General features: G+C 29.0%; 2 long non-coding RNA genes across 3 annotated transcripts; both read left to right on the top strand.

Annotated features, from left to right (window-relative positions):
- The first annotated feature begins 3,423 nt into the window (after positions 1 to 3,423).
- Positions 3,424 to 5,826, top strand: LOC111700533 (uncharacterized). The gene is made up of 4 exons (XR_002765005.1): positions 3,424 to 3,525; positions 4,050 to 4,145; positions 5,183 to 5,229; positions 5,694 to 5,826. It is a non-coding gene; the product is annotated as an uncharacterized LOC111700533 (long non-coding RNA).
- A 6,836-nt stretch (positions 5,827 to 12,662) lies between these two features.
- On the top strand, positions 12,663 to 18,154 carry LOC111700531 (uncharacterized). 2 transcript variants are annotated; one of them, XR_002765002.1, is made up of 4 exons: positions 12,663 to 12,736; positions 13,247 to 13,347; positions 17,775 to 17,821; positions 18,064 to 18,154. It is a non-coding gene; the product is annotated as an uncharacterized LOC111700531 (long non-coding RNA). The 2 variants fall into 2 exon arrangements; XR_002765003.1 differs by having other exon boundaries at positions 12,696 to 12,736; positions 13,252 to 13,347.
- Positions 18,155 to 20,164: the final 2,010 nt, after the last annotated feature.

Below are 20,164 nucleotides of genomic sequence, written 5' to 3'. Positions count from 1 at the left end.
GGGGGGGGGGGGGGGGTACACGACCCCTTAGTTTTAATTCTAGTTGTATATGGCAAACCAGACTTAAAACCACATAATAAAATATGTTATTGATGTAAAACTAGAATATTGGCGTACCAAATCAAAAAGCATTTACTTAAGCAATATTGATTAAATTACAAAATTATAAAATAATCATTAGATATACTGCTTGTACAGTTTCAATTAGATTCACAGATTTGGTTTCCTGGGATCTTCTAGCAAGACAGTGGAATCCTTTTTCCTTGACTTCTCTAATTAGAGACACAACTTTTNCCATTTTTCCTTGACTTCTCTAATTAGAGGCACAACTTTTGTTCTCTTCTGGAATCCATTTTTCCTTGACTTCTCTAATTAGAGGCACAACTTTTGTTCTCTTCTGGAATCCATTTTTCCTTGACTTCTCTAATTAGAGGCACAACTTTTGTTCTCTTCTGGAATCCATTTTTCCTTGACTTCTCTATTTAGAGGCACAACTTTTGTTCTCTTCTCTATTTAGAATCTCAGTTCCAAGACTCTTCTTTAACCAGAGTAATCTGGTTTTTCCCAGAGCTCTGATCCAACCCAGCAGTTTCTAGTGGAATCCATTTTCCCTGCCTGCTTCTTAGATTGTCCATCCTACCACTGTGGGAGCTGGCGAATTTCTTCATCCTTTACTTCTTTAGGACTGATGCACAACTGGCTTTTTTCTCCTCCCCTCTCTATGTTCTAAACCCAGGTCCCGCCATTTCTTAGTCTCAGGGCTAGCTGGCTGGTCCGCCTGTAGGGAGTAACACTAGATAAGGCGGCTAGAGCAGGGGGAAGGGGGGCCAGGTTTGGGTTGATTTGTCCTGAGGAATCATGCTCTATACACAAACTGTTCATTCTGGTTACATCCCAAGCAGGGGGGGGGGGGGGGGGATGGTTACAGTATTGCTCTAATGTTGTCTTTCTTATCCATTGTTTTTTGCTTATCACTGTAGCAGTTGTAGAATGTGAATGGACCCATTTTCCTTAATAAGATTGTGTATTTGTTAGCACTACAAAACAAAATTATTTATATTTTAGATGGAAACCCAGAAAAGGATGTGAGACAACCTGAGGCTCAAGTTCCGGTAAACTAAATGCTAACTACTAAACTTAAATCAACTTTTTAAGTACAGATACACCGTAATGTTTCATAATTTATATTTGAGAACATAAAATGAGTCTAAAAGACGTTTTTCTATTTCAATTTTAATTCAATTTTATGGGTCCAACTTTACATAAAATAAATTTGGAAGAAGTTGTAAAAAGGGCCATATGTAGCTTCTTAAAACCTAATGAATATATATTGGTTAATTCTTATTTTACTAATTTAAATTCTGAACAAAATTGTACTACAAATTTTTAATTATTTTTGAAAACGATCATTTTTTGTTTTGATTTTAATGTTTTTCAAAAATGTTTGTTTCACTTTTGGAAAAAACAATTGTTATTAAAATCGACCCACTAATTTTTGAAGACAATAGTTTTTATAAAAACGACTAACATTCGTTTTTTAAAACAATCGTTCCGTTATAAATTTTTCGTAGTCATTTTCATAACGAAACGATTGTTTAAAAAAATTTAAATGGTTAACATTCTTAACTACAATACGCTTTTAAGATACAAAATGTTCATCAAATACATATGGCTGTCATGACATTTATGACATTTTTGGGTAAAAAAAAAATAAGAAAATTTTAAGCCAAATTTATTTTATAGTCTGGAACTGTTGAGCTTGGTGAAGATTATAGTTGGAGAGACTTTGTAACCTCACCACCAATTCGTCACATGGGTTAAAATAATTTTGTAAAATAAACTATATTAAAAAAGTAAACTTATTGCATATTTTTTAAAGCTACTTGTTTTCTGTGATGCTAATCAGCTATCTGGAGGTCAGAACTTTCTAATTTTAACCCTAAACAGGAGGGGGCGTTTGACCCCCCCCCCCTGTAGTTTTTTAGTCCTAGCACTCTTATAAATACACTATCACTGAGAAATTTTGTGACTTTTAATGAATAGTAATTTAAAAGATGTTTTTTTAAATTTGATTTCTTTTAATTTATCTTTTTATTTATATGGTAGGGTACCGGTTTAAAAAAAATCCGGTCTATGAAAAAAAAATTTTAATAGCCCATAACTTTTTCGTGACTAAAGCTACTGATATAAAACTATGGTTTTAAAAAGCCCTTGACAATGCATCTAGAAACAAGTGTCACACAATTCGACGTTCAAAACTTTTGGGGTGGATACGATTTCAGAATTAGTTTTTTTTAATTATTAAATGCATACTCAGTTCAACTACCTTACATAGCAAGTCACTCCCTTTAAGGTTTATCTAAATATGGTCACTTAAAATTAAGCTTACACCAGTCCCTTCAAGAATTAAACCTGTCGAAATTGTGATGTTCACAGTGTCTGATGTGTTGACGTTAACAAGTGTCTAATTGGACAAAAGTCTCAAAGTTTGCTAACTTGGAATTTGGTTGGACAGTAAGGGGAAGAGAGGGGGGGGGGTTGTATTGGGAGAGTGAAGGATTGAGATGAGATGAGAAGGGGGGAGTTTAAAGATGAGGTTGGCATGGCTTATTTTAAGATTAAAACTTGTAATAAAGAATTATACATTACATTGACTGGGTCTACCAGTATCCAGTATATATAATGCCTGATTATGTGCTCAAACTTACAGAAATTAAATGATTTTTATACTTCTAAAGGCAGTGTTCGCAAAAAAATGAAAGGAGGAATAGGCTTAATGCAATAAAAAAGCGCTTTTGATCGCAACTAATCTTACTTTTATCTGTTGCGTCTATAAGGAGAAAATTGTTAATAACGACTCACACTGAAGAACGCAGCGTCCATACAAAATCGTAAAGATGCAACATTCAACTCGGATCTTAAACAAAACAATTTAATTCCAAACAAATCATTCAGATACTGCTACAAACAGTAGTCATTGATTATTTTTCGACGCATTAATATTATAGTTAATATTTCAAGATATTTTTAATTTTTTTTTTAAATCAGTTTCACTGGCGCTGGATTTTCGAACATTTCTGGAAAATATGAAAATGTCGTCTTCATTATCAAAAATCCTTGAAACAGGAATTAATGTTTTCAAAAGTGACTCTCAGATCATGAAAAATAAAAAATATTTTTTTTTATTTATAAGAAGCAATATAGAGAAACTCACAGAAGTAACAACTCTTCGTGTCATAAAAAGGACGGTGTTTTCCATATTTTTGATTATTATGTTATTATGGCAACTCGGGCATTGCCATCTTTGCATAAAGGGTCACTTAAAATTACGATAACAGTCTCTTTAAGTTTTGTATAATTTAGAATTTAATAGGGGTCTAATCAACCTTAATTAATCCTCTGTTTAATTACAATATTTTATAACTTTTAATCATGCTTGATTTTGATTTATTTTGTTTCATTCAATAAATGGCGGTTATAGCGGTTTGTTCAATCAGTTTAAATTTAAAATTCAAGCTAAAGCATGTAAGACATTTTCATTATTTTTGTTAAAGTCTAACTTTTTCAATGATCTATGTTCAATTTTTACAAGAAATACATATTTTTGTCATGTAAACTTTAGGGGTGGTTTTATACTATTTTTGGAATGAAAATATATAATTTAATTTGTTGACACTCTTGAATACTTCTCTTGAATACATATGGAATAACAAAAGTTTTAAAAAAATTCCGAATTTTAAAACAGCATTTTATATCCATTGTAAGTAACCTTATTACACTATTAAATTCTTTTGATTTTGTTTGACTTGGTGATCATTTTTAGTTCAGAAAACTTGACTTTCCTAATTTTTATCTAAAGGAATTTAGGCTTTATCACAAACTAAGATTTTCCAATCTCTATATCTTTGCATCATAATGCCTTAGATATTTGAAACAATGAATTCTGTTAGATGAAAGAATCTAAGTTTGAAATATGAAAGGTTTATAACCATCAGGTGGAAAAAATATGGATATTAGAAAATCAGGTTACAAAGACTTTTATAATTAAGTAAAACTGAGGATGAAACTATATCTGGTTTTGGTATTATTGTTGGCTCTGTTCTTTAGCTCAAGCAAAGCTAAACAATATCTTGTGGAAACTGAAGGTAAATATATGTATATATAAAGTTGTGATTTCTGTTTGTCTGTCTGTCTGTTCATTTGTCCGATCTTAACTCAGGAACCCCTTGACTGATTTTCCTCAAATTCTGATTGGGGAATTTAGTTAACCTTTCTCTAGCTTGGTTTTGAGAATGGGTTGACTTTTAGCCAAAGTTTAGTTTCCCAATAAAATCGACTATATGCGGGTAAACGGTGGGATTAACTATAAGTAACCTGGGCAGCCCCAGGTTCCCAAGCTAGAATATCTATGAATGTATAAAGTAGTAATCTCTGTTTTATTGTATGTCCCATTATAACTCTTGAATACCTTGACTAATTTGAATGTCTGATCATAACTCATAAACCCCTGGACCGATTTGCCTGAAATTTTGATTTGGGAACTTTGGGAGAACAATGGGAATGCTCAGCCTGGTTTACAAATACAAAAATCTCCAGGCTAAGGCGGGTTTCTAAAAGAATCTATGCATATAGTTCGGAATTTTTTTTAATTTGGAGATGCTCCAAGATTCACGAAGTAAATAATCTCACAATTAAAATATTTAAACATTTTCTAAATTAAAAATTTCGGTCTGGGTTGACCCTCTTCAGTTCTAACTATCAAAATTGATATTAAAAAATGTAAAAAAAATCACAAGAAAATAAGCAAAACAAAAACTTTAAAAAAAAAGGGTTGTCAAATGAAAAAAGGGATATGAACTTAGTTGTTCACTTTTCTAAGAAATCTATGCATATCTATACATAACATAAGTTTAGATCCCCTCCACCCTATCACCCTGTAATTCTTGAAAAGTAAAAAAAAAATAAAGGTATGAGATGGGTAAGAGATGAAAGTTGATAAAGTAGAGTGGTAATCTGAAGATGGTTCACAGACTTTTAATCTAAGTTCGGTTTAAGAATGAATATTGAATATTATTTTAGAAGTACAAAATTTCTTTTATTCTTTCATGTAGAAAATATCATGATTATGTGACACATTGTGTGTTTTTTGAATACAACAAATATGAATTATTAAAATGTTTAGATGAAAACCCAGTCAAAGATGTAAAACAACCTAAGACGCAAGTTCCGGTAAATTAAATGCTTGCTATAGTAAGACCCATAAAACTGTGAAACAGAAAGATGACATTTAAGCAATCTTATGTGTGTTAAATATTAATAAAATGCAAATTGTTTAACAAGTTCATTTTAAATAACTTTTAAATAACTATATAGTGCATGGGTCTGAGTACAATAAACAATTGTTGTTTTTCATGATCTTTATTTGAAATCATAAATTGTGTCTAATAGTCATCTTTATATTTCACAATTTTATGAGTCCTGAGCTGAGAACTTTTGAATGGTGGATATTGGAATTAATGCTTGATCCACTTTTTTTCTTAATCTCGAGATAAAATAATGCTTGTTCTCCTCTTGTTATTAATCTCCAAATTAATTAACTGATCGGGATTAAGGATATTCCATTCTAAAGTTTTCAGCTCTAAAAGAAGTTGAAAAAAAAACTAGAAAAATATCAAATAAAATTTATTTTGTAGTCAGGAACTGCTAAGTCTGGTGACGACTATATAAATTGGTGATTCACATGGTTTCTGGAAAGTAATTTTGTAAAATAAATTATATTAAAAAAGTTCAAAATTATTCAATAAATTTAGTTGTTTTCTTTCAAAACTTTTAAATATCAATATCCTCTGACATTCAAAGGATTAAATTACTGATTGATGTAAAGCAATTAATTGTCAAATTTAAAAGTTGTTACAGTGGACGTCAAAGTTAATTTTTACAGATTAGCACTCCCTTACACTGACACATCAATGTTAGCCTCAGGTTTTAAAGTCTTTGCCACAAATTTTGATCTTCTAATCTCTAAATCTTTGGCAATGGCATAGGCTTTAGATATGTCAAACTATAAATTCTTTTTGATCAAAAAATCTCGACGTCAAAGGTTTAAGCCAAGATGTTGCCAAGATGGTTTAGAATATTTGAGTTTGTGGCAAAGTCTAATTCCTTTCAAGGAATTTTCACTTAATAATTGCTTGGCTTTATGTTTTATGACATGAGATTAAGGTTTGATATGTTTTTTTAATTCCAATACATGCCTGATTAACAACAGGAATCTTACATTTTAATATAAATAATAATAAAACAAGAGATTGTCTTTTATACGATTTAAGAGATATGTTTTCTTCAAAGGGACATACTTTAACAATCTAATTCAGAAAACTTTTGCTCAACATTAAACTATCAGTTAAAATATTTTCTTATTATACAAATTGAGAATTTTTTATTTTCATATTTTTTACAAATTACAACTTTTTAGCGACTAGTAATTGATTCATGTTTATAATGCAGATAATCGTTGTTTCCAATGTTATTTTTTTCTGTCTACCCTTGTTCACTTTATTTAACTGTGTTTTATTGTCTGCATAACCCCCCCNGATTATTTATATTTCTTTGACTTTGACACTTTAGTAGTATATATATATATATATATATATATATATAAATTGCTATTATGTCATCTTATATTCCACAGTTATCTGGTTCTCACTAGATTGTATAGATCTAAGTAATTATCCTGAATTAAACTTTAAACAAAAATTATCGCACTATGATAGAACCTATTGATTGACACACCTCTGAGATACAGTGGCTTGTAGAAATTACTGTTCAATAATGATGAACATTTCAGTTTTTATATCAATATAATTATTACAGTAGCGCGGCGGTAAACATTTTGGAAAAGAGAAAAACAAGGTAAAGAGCAGAAAACCAGGATTAGGAGAATTGTGTAGTTATTTTTTCAACAATGATACATGTAAAAGTAGGTTGAAGACTGAATATAACAAATAAATTCAAAGTTCTCAGACAACTTTCATGTTGTCTTGCTACTGTCATGACATAAAAAAAATTTTAATACTAAAAACAATTTAATTGTATAACTTGTAGTTTAACTCTCCAATTATATATATTTAATATATATGGGAAGATTAAGAGGTTTGTATAACTTTTAATTATGCTGTATTTTTATATATTTTGTTTTGTTTCATGAATCATGATTAGCAGTTTATTTTTGTTTGATTTCTTTCAAAGGTTTGATTTAAAATCTTCAGTCCTAGATTAAAAGTTCAGACAGTAAGTGTGTAAGAAATTTGTCCTCATTTTCCTATTTTATTTTCTTATATTGTGTTCTTTAACCCTATCACAATTCAGAGGGTTCCACCTCCCCACTTGTGTTTTTTTCTCCACAACTTAAATACCTTTATCACATGTTAATGTTTTTAAAACAAGAAAAATATGTTGAACATTCTTCTAAGGGATTTTTTGAATTTTTAAAACTTCCCTATAACCCTTACCTTTAAATGCAAGGGGTCTAATTAACCTGATTGATTTATTAACCCAATCTCAATTATCAAACTTTAAAAGAGTGTTAAACCTTTTGTGTTATATGCAAATTTCAGATCAAGCATTGACCTCCATCTTATGCAGGTCTAGGGATCAATTTTATTCCTCTTAAATATCCCGGGGTTGATCATGCTTAGCAGAAAAAATGTTATGTTTATTTAATAGTTCATTTTCATTTTTTTTCAACTTTTTTTTCAAGTTTACAATTAAATAAAATTCAAGGATGAAGCTGTATCTAATTCTGGTAACATTTTTGGCTCTGTTCTTTAGTTCTGGTGTGGCTAAACATTTCCTTGTAGAAACTATAGGTATTTCTACTATACTAGCTAAACTGCCCAGAATTGCCATGTAGAATTTTAAAAAAAGAATTTTAATAACTTTGTTTTGTTTTTGCTTACATTACCCCCAAAGTGTCCATTTGTGGCATTCGTTTTCCTAAAAAATTCAGTTTGTTCCAGCCATTTGGCCAGCTATAGCTAACATATATATATATATATCTATACTAGGCTTTCAGGGCGCTTTGCACCCATCCTGTATTTCAACTTTTAATTGTGGCTTTATCTGTGAGCATCTTCTCTTTGTACAGTATAAAACAAAAACAAATAAATAATATTGCAGGTTCCATAATATGATTTCATAATATCGGGTGGGACCAAACATGAGCTGGGGAAGGTTTATGAATGATCAAAATTTTAACAATTTTGTGCTTAAAAATTTTTTATTTTCGTAAATTTTGAAAATGCGCAAAAAAATATTATAAAATCAGCAAATTTTTTTCATTTAATTTATATTGTACAAATAGAAGATGCTCCAAGGTAAAGCCACAATTAAAAATTGAAATTGAAGATGGGCCTGAAGGCCCCTAAAAGCCTGGAATATACTTAGCTTTTGCTTTTTTGTTTTTTATTTTTTCATTTTCTTATTTCAAAGTAATAAAATGAAGTGGTTGACAAATATACAATTTATGTCTGTTTTAAGAATGAATATTGAAAATTTTTTTAAAAATGCAACATGGCTTTAATACTTTCAGAAGAAACTGTCTTGATTTTAGCACAATAAAAATGAATTAATTATATTTTTAGATGAAACCCCAGAAGAAGATGTAAAACAACCTAAGAATCAAGTTTCGGTAAAAATTAAATGCTTGTTACAGTAAGACCAATAAAACTGTGGAACAGGAAGACGACATACAAGAAATCTTATGTGTATTAAATATTGATAAAATGTTGTTTCAAAAGTAAATTTAAGTTAACCTTTTAGTATCCAGTAGGGTGTACGTACAATGAAAATATGTTGTTCATTAAGACCTAAATTTGAAAGCATAAGTTTAGTCTTAGTGGTCATTCTTTTCTGAAGTCCAAGGTTGCCACTGTACAACTTAATAATTAAAATATATTTGAAAGAAGTTGTTAAATGAGTCTTATAAGTAGCTCCTTAAAAAATAATTAATGTATAATGATTAATGCTTTTATAACTGATTCAAATTTTAATGGGTCTGTGAACAATAGAAATTGTTGTGTTTCATGATTTATATTTGAAAACATAAATTGAGTCTAAAAGTCGTCTTTCTATTCCACAATTTTATGGGTCCCACTTTACGTAAAATAGATTTGAAAGAAGTTGTAAAAAAAACCATAAGTAGCTCCTCAAAAACTTATGAATATATTTATTGGTTAATTCTTATATTACTAATTTAAATTCTGAACAAAATTGTACTACAAATTTAGTGTTGTTAATTGTTTTTGAAAGCGATAGTTCATGTATAATTTTTTGTTTCCTTTTCCAATCGTTTTCAAAAATGTTTGTTTTGTTTTTGGAAAAAAACAATTGTTTTTAAAAACAACCCACAATTTTTCAAAATGATAGTTTTTATAAAAATGAAAAAAAAATCCTTTTTATGAATGATTGTTCCATTTTCAATTTTTCATTGTTGTTTTCCTAATGAAATGATTGTTTTTCAAAAAAATTTAATTAATTAAATCTCTAACTTCAATACGCTTTAAAGATAAAAATGTTCAAAAATAAATATGGCTGTCATGACATTTTTGTCATTATTGAGTATAAAAAAAATAGAAAATTTTAAGCCAAATTTATTTTACAGCCTGGAACCCCTGAGATTGGTGAAGATTATATATTGGACTGGGACAGAATAGGATTTCGTCACATGGGTTAAAATAATTTTGTAAAAGAAATTATATAAAAAAGTAAACTTCTTGCATATTTATTAAATTAGTTGTTTTTTGTGATGCTAATCAGATGTCCAGAGGTCAGAACTTTCTTCTTTTAAAGGAACTGTTCACTTATTTATTACTTATGATAGAAATAAAAAAGTTTTTAAAAAATTTTAAATTATGACATTTACAATTAGATATTACAGATTAATTTTGTATTCAACATTTTTTTTAATCCATGACATAGACAAAAAACACCAAATAGTGGATAGACAATGGGACCATATTTTAATGCACTAAAATTCTTAACAAAAAATCATCTTTTTCTCTGGCCACAGTTGTCTTTGAAAAGTAATTCCAATACTTATCAATAGCCAATAAGCTATTAAGTTTACCTCAAAATTACTCTAATAAGGGAATGATGCTTTTAAACAATCAAAAATGATTTGTTATTTAATATTTAAAACCCGTAAAAATGATTATTAAATATAATTTCTTTGAATATTAAGTCTGAACCCTAGCCCTAGCTTGCAATGGCTGAAATATATGATTTTTTCTACGATTTGATTTTATTATTCTTACAATAGGCAGGTTATAATAATTTTTAAACATTTCCTAAAACATTTGGAAAAATTTTGATAATAAAACCTGTTTGGTGCAATTTCTTTAGTGCAAATTTCAAGTGCAAAATTTCTGAAATTTCTCTGTTTTGGCGGAAAATTTGACACCCTACTGGTACAACTCTAAAATTGAAGCTAAGCATATTTCCAATCCTTGCTGTTTCTTATTGTTTAGAGTAAATAAACAGCGACATCACATCCTTGATTCACTGCAACTGTACCCTTTAAACCTTTGACTGATCATCAAGAAGTACAAAAGAGAACTCAGTAAATATATCTATTAAATGCCTTCAGAAAATGCGGTAAAATCAAAGTGTACTCTAGCTTACAGTGGGATCTCAATACGGATGAAGATACATATTTCCTGGTAAATTATTCAAAGCTTTTTTTAAAATTAAGAATGTGAATATTTATATTCTTGTGTGTCATCCTTGATCAGTCAAAAGTGTACAAATGTGAATCAAGGTTAACCCTCTTTAAATATAAGGCTGGTCATTTGAAATTACACTAACACCAGTCTCTTCAAGATTTAAACCTGAAATTGTGATGTTCACAGTGTCTGATGTGTTGTCGTTGACAAGTGTCTAATTGGACAAAAGTTTCAAAGTTTGCTAACTTGGACTTTGGTTGGACAGTGAGGGGAGGGGGNGATAAGGTTGGTATGGCTTATTTTAAGCTTAAAACTTGTAATAAAGAATTATACATTACACTGACATGGGTCTACCAGTATCCAGAATAGTATATATAATGCCTAATTATGTGCTCCAACTGAAAGAAATGAAATGATTTTCATACATGACAAACAAAAAATAGTGATGTATATGATCAAGAAATAGGTTGATTTCTTCCTGAAAATAACTTTTCTTTTTTAAAAAATCATTTTACAAACAGGGATTTGGGATTAAAAATGAAAAGCAAATGAAATAAAGGGTGAAAGTATGCATATAATAAAACTTCTAAAGCTGACATCTCAGTGCAGAGAATTCCACAATTTTTTTTGTGCAATTAATTGTTGCAGCTACAACACTTATGGTTTTTTGCATGTGTTCACTAAATTCATTTTCCCGAAAAAATGCATATTTTTCAAAAAAGTGAAAAAATATGAATAAAAGTTTAGCATGTTACCTTTGGCCGGCCAAATGGTCAGAAGAACTGAACTAAAATGTTGCTTTTTTCAGATTTTTTTTTCAACTGGCAATGCTAGACACTTCAGCTAGTAAATAATAATTTCTCTTCCTTAACTTTAGTAAATGTTTTATTAAAGAATTTTTTCGCCAAAATTTTGCATTTGTTTTTTTCATAAAACTTTCACATTTCTTGTTGTGTAATTTTTTCACATTTTTCAAGAGCAAACTAATTGCGTATAAATGCAACATTTTTGGAAAACTAATTTTTTGCGAAAGGTTCGCAAAATAATTTTTTTATTCACTTAAAACTCTATTGTCCATCCTGTCTAGAAAATTGTTGGATTTGCATTGTTGAATGCATGATCTGGATATGCATAGGTCTGCATAAAATGAAGATCAATGCTTGATCCCAAGATTCAAATCCAAAAGTTCGTACTTCAAAACAAATTTAACAAATTCCAGGGTAAACTAGTTCCTTGCTGCCCATTCTATAAATATTTATAATATCTCTTCATGCATGAATAAATTTAAAATTTGGCTTTAGATAAAAACAAGATTTAGAACATTTTCAACATATTTCAACATTTCATCAGAATAGAGTTGTTTCAAAAGTTTGAATGGTTTGAACATACATAAATTTTAATTTTATTTCTCACATATAAACTGGATTTTTAAAAATGTTAGATATATATATCTTTATTACAAATATTGACAGCATTGTTTTGAGTGGAAAACACTGCCTTTGTATCTTTTTCAGAATCAGGGACTAATCTATAAATTAAAGGGATGGTGTAATTTCAAGATGCAAAAATGACAATGCCTGATACCCTGGAAAGTTTTGTCTGATCAAGTATAAATTATATATCAACATTTTTTTTCTTTAAATTGTTTTTTTTTTCTGTGCATTTCTTGTTTATAAGAAGCAAAATAGTAAATACTCTATGTGTCAGAAAAAGAACGGTTTTTCCACATTTTTGATCAGATTAAGGTTTCAAGGGTAACTTTGTAACTCAGGGATTGCCATCTTTGCATGGAGGGTCACTTAAAATTACGCTTACCGTAATTTTAAGTTTTGTTTTATTTGTACTTCACATATATTTAGAATTAAATAAGAGTCTAACCAACCTTAATTAATTCTCTATTTAATTACAATATTTGATAACTTTTAATTATGCTTGATTTTGATTTATTTTGTTTCATTCAACAAATAGCAGTTTGTTCAATCAGTTTAAATTTAAAATTCAGACTTAAAGCACATGTAAGACAATTTCATTATTTTTATTAAAGTCTAACTTTTTCAATGACCTATGTTCAATTTTTTACAAAATTTTTGGGGTAGTTTTATACTATTTCTGGAATGAAAATAGATAATTGAATTTGTTGACACTCTTGAATACTTCTTGAATACATATGGAAATAACAAAAGTTTTAAAAAATGTGTGAACTTTTAAACAGGGTTTTGTTTCCATTTTAAGTAAACTTATTTCCACAATTAAATTTTTTTAGTAGTTTGCTTATTTTTTGTTTGACTTGGTGATCATTTTTAGTTCAGGAAACTTGACTTTCCTAATTTTTATCTAAAGGAATTTAGGCTTTATCACAAACTAAGATTTTCCAATCTCTATATCTTTGCATCATAATGCCTCAGATATTTGAAACAATGAATTCTGTTAGATGAAAGAATCTAAGTTTGAAATATGAAAGGTTTATAACCATCAGGTGGAAAAAATATGGGTATTAGAAAATCAGGTTACAAAGACTTTTATAGTTAAGTAAAACTGAGGATGAAACTATATCTGGTTTTGGTATTATTGTTGGCTCTGTTCTTTAGCTCAAGCAAAGCTAAACAATATCTTGTGGAAACTGTAGGTATATATAAATATATATAAAGTTGTGATTTCTGTTTGTCTGTCTGTCTGTTTACTTGTCCGATCTTAACTCAGGAACCCCTTGACTGCTTTTCCTCAAATTCTGATTGGGGAATTTAGTTAACCTCCGGGAATCTCCTTAGCTTGGTTTTTGATTTGGAAACTTGGTAGAACGATGCTAATGTACAGCCTGTTATACAAATACAAAAATATCCAGGCTAAGGCAGGTTTCTTTAGGAATCTATGCATATAGTTTGGAATTTTTTTTAATTTGGTGATGCTCCAAGTAGAGATGTCAACGTTTTAATTTTTATAGATTTTAGCTTTAGTTACGATAGTGTTCATCAAAAGTATTAACGTTTGAAACGTTACGTTGTACATTATGAAGTTTTATGGCATAGAGTAACGTTACGTAATAAATTTTCAGCACTTGAATATCTTACACAACGTTAAGCTTTAGTAAATGTTAGTGAAAAAAACAGTTATCTTCGTTACGCTTTTGCATTTCCCGTTTTAAAAAACTTTCCCAACGTTGCGTTAAAGCTTATGTAATATAACCACAATTTTTTAACGTTCCACTTTCATGCAAGGTAAATATTTTCAGAGACCTTACGTTACACTTTCACTTGGTTTAAGATCTAAAAGATGACAAACGTTTTGCTTTAATAAAACGTCATTGGGGCATAGTTCTGTACGTTAGCATTTCAGTGCAAAGATTATTTTTTGTTAACGTTACGTTTTATCTTAACTTTTCCAATATAAACTATTTTAATTACGTTTAGAAAGTTTACTAAAATGCACCTTTTCTTACGTTACGATTTATCGAAATGTTATTGTGGAAACTTTTTGTTACACTTTTTTACAACTGACAATCAAAACTGTTATTCGTTTCATTTCTAAGAAAGATTTGAAAAAATGTTCTATAGGTTTCGTTTTATTAAAATGTTCATTCAAGCTCTCACGTTACACTTTATTAAAATAATATTGTTTCTAAATGAAAGCATTGCAAGATTTTTTCCGTGATAATTACATTTTTACTCACCCTGTATGTTGTTGTTGTATTGTTAACCTTTTTAGAGAATGTGTATGCATTATGCAATATAAAGATGTTATAATATTATTATTTTTAACGATTTTTAAAATTTGTAAATGAAAGTTTTAAGCATTAGACTTTTAACTCAAAGTGTGTCTTTAAGGGACTAAAGACGTAATTTCAAGTGACCTTCCATTTATAGAGTGGCATGTCCAGTAGGGGTGATCAATATTGGAATAGAACCAACCGCCCACCGGAAGTCGCTGCGTTTTACCCGTAAGGCCACAAAAAAAATAATTTTTTTATTTTCATGTTATACATCATTTTCTTGGAAATTCAATGCTAAACTCAAATCTGAAAAGCGTTTAAAAAAATTGAAAATTGAGTGAGTCAGAGCTAAAAAACTCATCAAAAACATTAAAAAGTTTAAAAACCGGAATTTAGTACCGTTATTTGGCCATAACTTCTTTAGATTTTAATGTATTAAAAATGGTTTTCGAATCTGAATTCAGCATTTCCAAGAAAATGATGTATCATACTTATTTTTTGAAATATTTTTTTTAGGCCTTGCGGAAATTTTTCCAATATTAAATTGTCTATTCGCAACCCTAAGGGCGATTTTGGAATTTTTTTTTATTACAATATTTTTATTAATTTAAAACGCAGAGACCTCTGGTGGGCGGCTGTCTGAGTTCTAAAAAAAAGTCACAAATCAATCACCCTTAACGTCCAGCATACATTTACAAGATAGGAAAACACTCCTAATTTTCAAATCATCAATCAGATAAAGGTATACATGTTATCATTGAGAATCGAGCATGGCCCTCTTTAAATGAAGGATCACTTGAAATTATCATCATGTATTTGACTAGCTTAAAAATAGACATGTTTTGGGACACTTCATAAAATGAGTTAAAATTCGACAAGGCAAACAACTTTTGTATGTTGAACAGTATTTCTAAATTACTTTAGATTAGTTTAGGGTTAAATTTTTCTTTTTTTACGCAATGCAGACTGACCCTTTTCTTCTATCTAACAGAATTCATAGTTTAAAATATCTAAGATCTACAACATTGGGTAGCAAAGATATAGGGATTAGAAATAATAAGTTTGTGAACAACTGAATTCCTTTAGACATTCTTATCTAACAGAAGTCATAGCTTAAAATATCAAAAGTCTACAACACCAGCTTGCAAAGATGTAGAGATTAGAAAATTATAATTTGTGGCGAATTTTTAGTTTTTATTTGTGTTTTTTATGTTACTTACAAAGTGAGTAAAAAAGCGGCATTAGCTTTAGTTTAAAAACCACAGTGAAAATGTTTTCAGAGTTCATGTTTGGGGTTAAAAAATATCAAATATAGTAAGACAAGTGCTATTTTTTTTTTAACACAAACAACGGGAAATAAAATTATTTATCATTTTTTTTTTTTAAATCAATTAAAAATCAGTTTCTTTCTATTCTAAAGTTTCATAAAAATCTATTGATGAATAGAACATAACAAGCATTTTCCATTTGATAAAATATTGTTGCATTTTAGTACGTATCTACATTTCTAAATTTTTCAGCCTAAAACATGAAACATGCCAACTGAAATTATGATTTCAAGTAGTCAAATAAACATGAAACCCAGCAATTGTGTTTGTTCACTGACCCATTCCATTTAATAAGTTGATTTTTTTGCAATTAGTAAATCATTTGCTTTATAACAGAAAATGCATATGTAAAATTACTTAATGTCGTCTTCCTTTTCTAGAGTTTTAGTGGGTTGCATTGAACAGTGGCAAATCAAAAACATTTAATGTCCAAGAAACATTTAAGATTTGAATTTTCACTAAGTTTTTTTTTCAAATTTACTAATCCCTATATCTTTCCAACCCGATGGTTTAAACCTTGTATATTTTAATCTTAATGGTCTACAATATCGGGTTGCAAAGATATATTAAATGAAAATAAGAGTTTTTGGCATAAACTCATTTTCTTTAAACTTGAAATGAAAAACCATAAGCTCTTATAATCATCAGTCGAATCTCTTACATTGATATATTAGAGACGTTTTGAAATGTTTTGATTGACAGAAATATTGCAACACTATTGAAATTAAAACTCCGCCCTCATAGTCTAATGTTTTACTAACAACATTTTCATTAGACATATATCTAACGTTAGACTAATCAATTTATTAGTTATGAAACGTTTTGATTTACAGAATTACATTTTTTTTAACCTTCATGTTATATAGAATATATCCAAACATTACACATTATTGTAACGTAACGTACAAAAACGTACATTTTATGTTACGTTACACTATCGTTGACATCTCTAGCTCCAAGTTTCACAAAGTAAATAATCTCACAATTAAAATATTTAAACATTTTTTAAATTAAAAATTTCAGTCTGGGTTGACCCTCTTTAGCTCTAGCCATTAAAATTAATATTAAAAAATGTAAAAAAGTCACAAGAAAATAAACAAAACAAAAACTTTAAAAAAGAAAAAAAGGGCTGTCAAATGAAAAAGGGAAATGAACTTAGCTTATGATGTAAAAAGATAATTTGTAAATGTTCACTTTTCAAAGAATTTTTAATTATTATATTTCTTGAGATGTGTTTCTGTCATAAAGATTTAGAACAAACTATTCAAATGTACAATACAATTGGACCTGCATAATATCTAACAGGAGTAGGGTTTCCAACGTAATAGGTTATTCACTTACGTGAAATTACATGCAGTTACGAGAAATAATTTTCATTTTGTGTAATTTCGCAAGATTTCGCGTAATTGGCAAAACTTCAATTTCGAGAAATTACAGGTAATTTTGCATAATTTCTACAACTTTATTTCGTGAAATTTGTAATAATTATGCGTAATTAGCGAAACATTGATTTTGCAAAATTACTTCGTAATTTAGGGTGATTTCTGCAAAAGTAATTTCGTTAAATGTTGCAATAATTATGCCTAACTAGCAAAACCTCCATACAAACCAGCCTACAGGAGAACATTTTAACCTTCCTGGACATGAACTCTACCATCTAAAAGTTAGCGTACTAGAGAAGGTTTGAGACCTTGTGAGAAGTATACTTTAAGTACGAGAATCTAAATACATCAAAGATTTTATGACTGATCTCACAGGAATGAACAGAAAAAAATAGTTTTTATTCAATTGTAAAATCTAATTTAGTATTTTTATGAAAAAAGAGTTTTGTTTATGTCCAATTCTTTAAAAGGTTTAAATACCCCTCCTTAGACAAGCCACCCCCCCCAGGATTTATGTAAAAGTTTGTTAATTAGCTTGACCCCCACCACCACTTTAAACACTGTACATATAAAATAGTAAGAAACTGTCATGATTATGTAACACATTGCAAGAAATATAAATTATTTAAATTTTTAGATGAAAACCCAGAAGAAGATGTAAAACAACCTGAGAATCTATTTCCGGTAAATTAAATGCTAGCTATATTAAGACCAATAAAACTGTGGAACAGGAAGACGACATTTTAGTAATCTTATGTGTGTTAAATATTGATAAAATGCAAATTGTTTCACAAGTTGATTTTAATTAACTTTTTAACTATCATGGGTCTATGTTAGTGTACAATGAACAATTGTTGTTTTTTTATGGGTCCTGAAAGAAGTTGAAAACAAAACTAAAAAAATATCAAATCAAATTTATTTTGTAGTCTGGAACTGCTAAGTCTGGTGACTACTATGGAGAATTCACACGGTTTTTTGGGAAATTTAAATAAATTATATTGAAAAAGTTCAAAATTATTCATTTTATTAAATTTAGTTGTTTTCTCTCATGGTAATGATATATCAAGAGGTCAAAACTTTTAAATATCAATATGCTCTGACATTCAAAGGATTAAATTACTGATTGACATCAAACACTTAATTGTCAAATTCAAAAGTTGTTACAGTGGAAGTCAAACCTTATAGAAATCTAACGTATAGAACAGCTACGTATAGCAACAATTGGCATATTTTCTAGGAGAACATTTTTCATATTTTTGAGAAATCAAATGTTTTGTAAAACATTGTAGCTTATCATTAAGATTATCATAATTTTTTTCAACATACCCTAGACATTAATAGAGCAAAATAGTTTAATATGTACATTTGTACTGCTTACTTTTGTGTTTAAGGTCCCCCAGATTTCATTATGTACTGACAACATAAATTAATGATTATATGGTTATACATAAATTGCATGTTACTATTTAAAAAAATTTTTTTATAAAATGTTATCTACAGTTTTATTTTTAGATTAAAAATTTCTTAAAAGTATAAAATAGTTCTCTTGCAGTTATGCTAATATGATTTCATAAAATTCCGGTTTACCATTTAAATAAAAGGATTTTATGAAAATTATATCTACTTTACACTGATTATTTAATTTCTCAAATATATAAAAAATGTTCTCCTGGAAAATACGCCTTGTTGCTATACATAGCGGTTTCTATATGTTGGATTTCTATAAGGTTTGCCTTTGTTACAGTGGACATCGAGGTTAATTTTTACAGATTAGCGCCACCTTACAAGGCTTACACTAACACAACAATTTTGGCCTCAAATTTTAAAGTGACACTTTCTTAAAGGAATTAAGTCTTTGCCACAAATTTTGATTTTCTAATCTCTAAATATTTGAAGCTCAATGGCATAAACTTTAGATATGTCAAACTATGGATTTTTTTCAATCAAATGATCTCAATGTCAAAGGTAATAAGGATTAGAATATTTGAGTTTGTGGCAAAGTCTAATTCCTTTCAAGGAATTTTCACCTAATAATTGCTTAGCTTTATGTTTTATGACATGAGATTAAGGTTTGATATGTATTTTTTTATTCCAATACATGCCTAATAAACAACAGGAATCTTACATTTTTATCTGAATAATAATAAAACAAGAGATTGTCTTTTTTTTACGATTTAAGAGATATGTTTTCTTCAAAGGGACATTTGTCTACAGTCTTATTGAGAAAAGTTTTGCTCAACATTAAATTATGAGTTAAGATATTTTCTTATTCTACAAATTGAGAAATTTTTATTTTCATATTTTTTACAAATTACAACTTTTTAGCGACTAGTAATTGATACATATATAATGCAGATAATCATTGTTTCCAATATTCTTTTTTTCTCTCTACCCTTGTTCACTTTATTTAACTTTGTTTTATTATAATTATCTGCATACCCCCCCCCCCTTAAAGGATAATATGTAATTCTGAACATAGTTGATATAGCAATTTGTATCTCTATATATGGTGCTATGGAAACGCCTTAACACAGAATCGGACCCAAAAGTGAGTTTTGGTACATTTCCTTCAAGAATTATCAGAAATCCCTCAAAATATGAAAAGTGTTGAGGGATTTCCAAATATTTTTAATCAGTTTCTGCTATATTTAAATTTCATTTGATTGCTGTTTTTTGGGTCCGTTTCCTCTTTTTTCTGGGTCCATTTACGCTTTTATTTTGGGGTCCATTTCTGACCCAAAAACAGGGGAAACCGATCAACAAACTGATAATTTAAAACTTTTCTGAGCACTGGAAACAGACCCAAAAAATGAGGAAATGTATCGAAAATATTGGGAAATCCAGTATAAGACCAGTATAAACCATTTTCCAACCCTAAAAATTCAGGGAAATGGACAAAATAAAACTGGAAATTCCTGTAAAAATTAGATATTAGGGATTTCTGATGATTTTTGAAAAAAAAAACCTCAAAAAAAATCATTTTTGGGGAGGTTTTCGCTTTTTTGTTCCAATTCTGTGTTGAAGACC

The sequence above is a fragment of the Eurytemora carolleeae genome, unplaced genomic scaffold (assembly GCF_000591075.1).
Source record: "Eurytemora carolleeae unplaced genomic scaffold, Eaff_2.0 scaffold405, whole genome shotgun sequence".
NCBI classification, from domain to species: Eukaryota; Metazoa; Arthropoda; class Copepoda; order Calanoida; family Temoridae; genus Eurytemora; species Eurytemora carolleeae.
The sequence above is the reverse complement of the archived record's forward strand: the minus strand, read 5'-3'. Positions and strand labels throughout refer to the sequence as shown.